Source organism: Nicotiana tabacum, chromosome 7 (genome assembly GCF_000715075.1).
Source record: "Nicotiana tabacum cultivar K326 chromosome 7, ASM71507v2, whole genome shotgun sequence".
In the NCBI taxonomy this organism is placed as follows: Eukaryota; Viridiplantae; Streptophyta; class Magnoliopsida; order Solanales; family Solanaceae; genus Nicotiana; species Nicotiana tabacum.
In genome coordinates this window covers 169,659,147-169,665,146 of record NC_134086.1, presented here as the reverse complement: position 1 = coordinate 169,665,146, position 6,000 = coordinate 169,659,147, and positions in this window count along the sequence as shown.

Sequence of the window (6,000 nt, the reverse complement as noted above, 5' to 3'; positions counted from 1 at the left end):
CTGTTCCATCTTCATCAAGTTTGTTTCTGAAGACCCATTTGTTACCAATGACTGATCTGTCCTTGGGTCTCGGAACTAGATGCCAAACTTAACTTCTTTCAAATTGGTTGAGTTCATCCTGCATCGCATTCATCCAATCTGCATCCTACAAAGCCTCAACAACAATTTTAGGTTCAATAAGAGATAGGAAAGCATCAAAAGCACAGAGATTCTTTAGCTGTGATCTAGTTTTGACTCCAGATGTTAGATCAGTAATAATGTTCTCAATGGGATGAGAACTTTGATACTTGTGAGGTTTCACAACCAACTGGTTTTTGCTAGATGTCTCTCCCATGTTTTGTTGCTGACGAACAGGTTCATGAACAGGTTCCTCTAGGGGGTTTGATTCAATTTCTCCTTGATTAGTTCCCCCGTCAGGTTGCCCTGATTTGAAGGACATGTTCCATCACATGTTCCTTCTTTTGATGCCACTTTGACTTGTGCTGGGGATTCAGTCAATTCCTTTACCAATCCAATGGCTTCATCTTCATGTTTCTGTCTCTCAGAAAGAATGTTAGTTTCATCAAATACTACATGTACACTTTCTTCTACACATAGAGTTCTTTTATTAAACACTTTATATGCTTTGCTATGTGAATAATATCCCAAGAACACTCCCTCATCACTTCTGGGATCAAACTTACCTAAGGGGTCTTTTCCATTATTGTGCACATACAAATTGCAACCAAATGCCCTAAGATGGGATATGTTTGGTTTTCTCCATTTAAGTAACTCATAGGGAGTCTTCTCTAACAGAGGTCTAGTCATACATCTATTGATTATGTAACATGTAGTGTTTACAGCCTCTGCCCAGAAGTTGTGGGGCAATTTACTAGAAAGCAGCATGGTTCTAGCCATGTCCTCAAGAGTTCTATCCTTCCTTTCAACTACTCCATTTTGTTGAGGGGTCCTAAGGGCAAAGAAATTATGATCTATATCATTTTCATCACAGAATTCAACAAACTTGGAATTTTCAAATTCAGTTCTATGATCAGAACTAATGGATGCAAGTTGATTTCCTAATTGTTTCTGAGTTTTTCTAACAAATGCAATAAACATGTCAAATGTTTTATCTTTGGGAAATAGAACCCAGGTAAATCTAGAATAATCATCGACAAACACCATTACATATTTCTTTCCACCTCTGCTCATGGTTCTCATTGGACCACATAGATCCATATGGACCAGTTTCAACGACTTGGTTGTACTTACCATTTTCTTGCTTTTGAAGGATGATCTTACCTGCTTCCCCTTGCACATGCCTCACAAACTTTGTCTTCCTTGAACTTGATATTAGGTAACCCTATCACCAAGTCTTTGGAGACTAATTTGTTTAGCTGATTTAGACTTGCATGACCAAGTCTTTTGTGCCACAGGAGGGGATCATTAACCAACACACTTAAGCAAGTGAGTTCATTTTCTGAGAGAGTAGACAAATCTACAATGTAAATATTGTTAACTCTTTTTCCCTGCAAAACAATCTTGTCAGTGGTAAGGTTAATCACAAAGCATTTGGTAGAGGTAAAAGCCACAAGATTACCTTTGTCACACAATTGTGACACACTTATTACGCTATATTTCTAGCCATCTATTAGGTAGACATTCTCTATGGAATGAGAATCTGTTTTGCCTACCTTTCCAACCCCATTGATCTCACCTTTATTTCCATTACCAAAGAAGACATTACCTCCTTTTAAGTCCTCAAGTGAAAGGAACTGGTCCTTGTTCCCAGTCATATGTTTTGAGCAGCCACTATCCATATACCATATTTGGCTCCTCCCTTTCACTTGGACCTGCAAAAGGAAATCAGGGGTTAGTCTTAGGAACCCAAACTAGTTTGGGTCCCTTTCTATAGGCAAAAGGATGAATCAAATTCCTTCTTGCCCACTCAGGCAACTTGTTTTTCTCTTGAACAAAGACTTTGTTCTTTTGACTGGCCTTTTCTTTTGCATTACATTCATTTTTGTAATGTCAAGTCTTGCCACAGTGTGTGCAGATTTTATTTTTAGGAAGAGTGAGGTACTTGCTTTTAGGGTCCCATTTTGGAGCATGAGTCCCATAGCCAAGTCCTCTTTTGTTGCTACTGTGATGCTCTTGCAACGAAGAGAGTGCATCAGAAGCCTTGTTCCACTTGCAAGTTCTGTCTAGTTCATGTTTCACCTTTCCTAGATCTTTCTTTAGGACTTTGATGAATTCATCTTTCTTATACAATTCATCTTTCCTTTTTCCCAAATTTTCTTCTAGAGTGAGATAGGTGTGATCAGCTTTCTTCTTTCCTGTTCCTAGTTTCAGTTTTAAGTTTTTAGACCTAAGTTCTAGGACTGTTATCAAGTTTAAGAACCTGGTTCTTCAACTCAGCATTTGTGTTATCACTCTCATTGGCCCTAGACTCTAGACTTTTGTATTTTGCTTTTAGGATCACACATTCCCTAGACAGAACTTCCTTCTCATTGTTAATTATCTCAGACTCATCAATGAAGTCTAGTAATAGCTCAACCAACTTTTCTTTAGACAAAAATTTAATCTTGTCTTTGAGATGAAGGATACTTACCTCTTGTTCATCATCTAATTCTCTGATGGCCATCAGTGCTTGCTTTTTTCCAGCTTCATCTTCTGAGTCTTCATCTGAAGTTTCTCCCCAAGCAGCAATCATAGCCTTGGTTGAACCTTTGTTCCTTTTTGATTGAACTTATTCCTTCTTCATGTTCCTTCGTTCAGCCCTTTCTTTCTTCCACTCGATTTCCCATTGAGGGCAATTCTTGATCATATGATCAGTCTTACCACACTTGTAGCAACCCTCATTGGTCTATTTCTCAGGAGCTCTTGACTTGTTAAAGGTTGTACCTCTTGAAGAACCCTTTCCTCTCATTAGGAACTTTTTGAAAATCTCTGGTGATCATAGCTATCTCATCATCTTCCAGATCTAAACCTTCAGCAATTCTGAGAGCTAGGTTTCTCTCCTTCTTGGGTGTATCCATCTTCATGGTTTGCCTTCTCAGTTCATAAGCAGTAAGATTTCCAATCAGTTCATCCAGTCTGAGAGTAGCAATATTCTTGGATTCCTGAATGGCAGTGATTTTGCTTTCCCATGAGACTGGCAGAACCCTTGTCAGGATTTTCTCAACCTTGTCTTCTTCAAGAATAATCTTTCCAAGAGACTTAAGTTCACTTGTCAGTGTAGTGAACCTAGTATACATCTCTTGGATAGCTTCTCCTTCCTTCATAGTAAGATTCTCATATTGAGAATACAACAGTGTTCCTCTGGATCTTTTCACTTGAGGTGTTCCTTCATGAGCCACTTGCAAAGTGTCCCATATCTCCTTAGCAGTAGTACAGCTTTGGATCATACTGTACACATCTGGACCTAGTTCACACACAAGCCATTTCTTGGCCTTAGCATTTTTCTCTCACTTCTTTAGGTCTTCAGTAGTGCAGTCAGCCCTTGTCTTTGGCACATCCACTCCTTCCTCATTTTTCATTGTAGTTGCCAAAGGACCATCAGTGACTATGTCCCAGAGTTCATAGTCTTCTCCTATGATGTGATCCTTCATCCTGTTCTTCCACCAAGAGTAATACTGTCCATTGAACAGTGGAGGCCTGGCAGTGGATTGCCCTTCCCAGTTCCCAGGTGGTGCACTTATGTTGATCTTTTCCTAAGGTGTTAGCCTCTTCAAAGATAACCCGCTCTGATACCAATTGATATTCTAAACGTCAATACCACACAAGAGGGGGGGTGATTTGTGTGGTACCCAATTTTTCGATCTAGAAGAACCTGGTTCTTCTAGGTGTTCTAACTACTACTGTTGCGAAATTAAAAGTACAAAAAATAAAGAACACAAAGATTTTTACGTGGAAAACACCTGGCTCAAAAGGTGAAAAAACCACGACCTACTACTTAGTAGGATTTTTCCAAACATCCACTAAAATCACTGAGCCAAAAATAGCATTTACAAAACCTCCTTTGTAAACCTAAGGATTAACTTTAATCCTTGTGTAGCACACAACCTCAACTATTGCGACACCTTCAAGTTAGCCTATAACTTGAACACTCAAAGTACCTATTACAAAATACTTCTATGAAAGCTGAAAAGGTACAACTCTAAACCACCTACTACAATTGAACTAGAATAAGAAAAAACACAATGGAACTGGTTCTTCTATCTCGTTCAAGTAGCTTCAGGTGTGCGCACTTAAATCTCACATAAATTGCTCGCAAAATTGCCTTGCTCGTTTGCTCTAAATTTTGTTTAACATCTGCGTATGTGCAATGCCTGTAAAAGAGAACAATCACTGTTATTTAATGAGTTAGTAATAAGAGTTTGATTGAGACTCAATTGCTGATCTTCCATCGAAGTTGAGTCCTTGTACAATACAAACTCTAACCCTATCCTTTATCTGGATTGTGTCCTCTTCCCATAAGGAGACTTTCTCTCCTGATTCAATATGCAACTTTTTCGATCAGTTCAGGAGATATTGCTGCTTGATCACTGAGACTTATCTCCTTCACGTTTATCTCACATGTCTAGGTTGATAAATACTGTGCCTCACATGATGGACCTGGTCCATGACTGAGTTCATTTGTCATTCTTCAAAACTTCACCTGAAGGTAGGTCTTATTTTGTTTGCTCGAGGACAAACAAAGGCTTAAGTTTGGAGGAGTTGATAACTAGGGAATTTAACGTGTTTCATGCTCATTATTGCTTATGCTTTGATTATAAGTTGTTACAAAATAGTCCTAAAAGGCTCATAAGTTGCAGGTTTGATCGATAAAGTGACAAAATATCAAAGATCGGCTCAAAAGGAGTGAAACCTACTCAAGTATCAAAGACAAAGTAAACTGAGGGAAAACAAGCCTAGTCCAGACCGCACAAAGTCGAATGCGGCCGCACTAGGTGATTCAGAGAGATGGCAAAACTAGGCATCAGGCAACGGTGTTGCAGTACACATTGCGCGGTCCGCGGTGAAGGTTCCGCGGTCGCACTACCTTTTTGTGCGGTCCGCGGAAGAGAGATTCAGAGAAATGGAAAATGCCAAAGTTCAAGCCATGCGGTCCGCGGTCATGATTGTGCGTACCGTGCCAGCTGCCTCAGTGGTCGCGATCCATTCTACGCGATCCGCGGAGCTCAAGTTCAGAGAGCCCAGAATTGAAGTCCAAGAGCCTAGTGTGGCCGCGGTCCATTTTATGCGGCCCACACTGACCCCGTAGGAGTATTTTTGTCCAGTTTTTCCAGCTTAGTATAAATAGAACATTTTGCCATTTTTAGGTCACCAGCTATTTTCTGAACAGAGCTGCGCTCGTGAGAAGACTATCTGTAGCCATTTTGGGCATTTTTACTTATTTTTATCATTGAATCTTTGTATTTACTTTAGCTTTTAATTAATATGTCTTGTTCTTCATCTATTTCTTTATTTTCTTCTTCAAGCAAGAGTAGCTAAACCCATTAGCTAGGGTTGTGGATCAACCCTAGTGTAGGTAATTGATGGGTGATGCCAGCTAGGGTTAGATTGACTATGGGTGTTTGCTTTTTGGGATAAGGTTTAATCTATGAATTGGTGGTTGCAAACACTGGTTTGTGCTACATTGACTTGGCTCTTCTTGAGAAAGAGAGTCTAAGTCTCTAAAATTGACCCAACAAGGAATTGGGATGGACTCATGAGAAATGATAGTCTCAAATAAAGGGTTAAGCCTCGAGAGAGTAATTACCCGACTTGAACCCTAGTTGCTTGAGCTAATTTGCCTACCCATTCAGTCTCGATAGAGTTAATTGGGCAAAATCACTCTCTCTACCGAGAGGTGTGAGAGTGGGTAAAATTGTGCAATGGTTATAGCATATTTCCCCAAACATGTCAATCGAACCTTAGAAGAATTTACCCGTCAATTAGCCACCTAGGTGAAAGTCACTACCCTAGTGCCTTTCTACCCATTAGATACAACTCTAGCAATTTTCTCATTAGCATAAT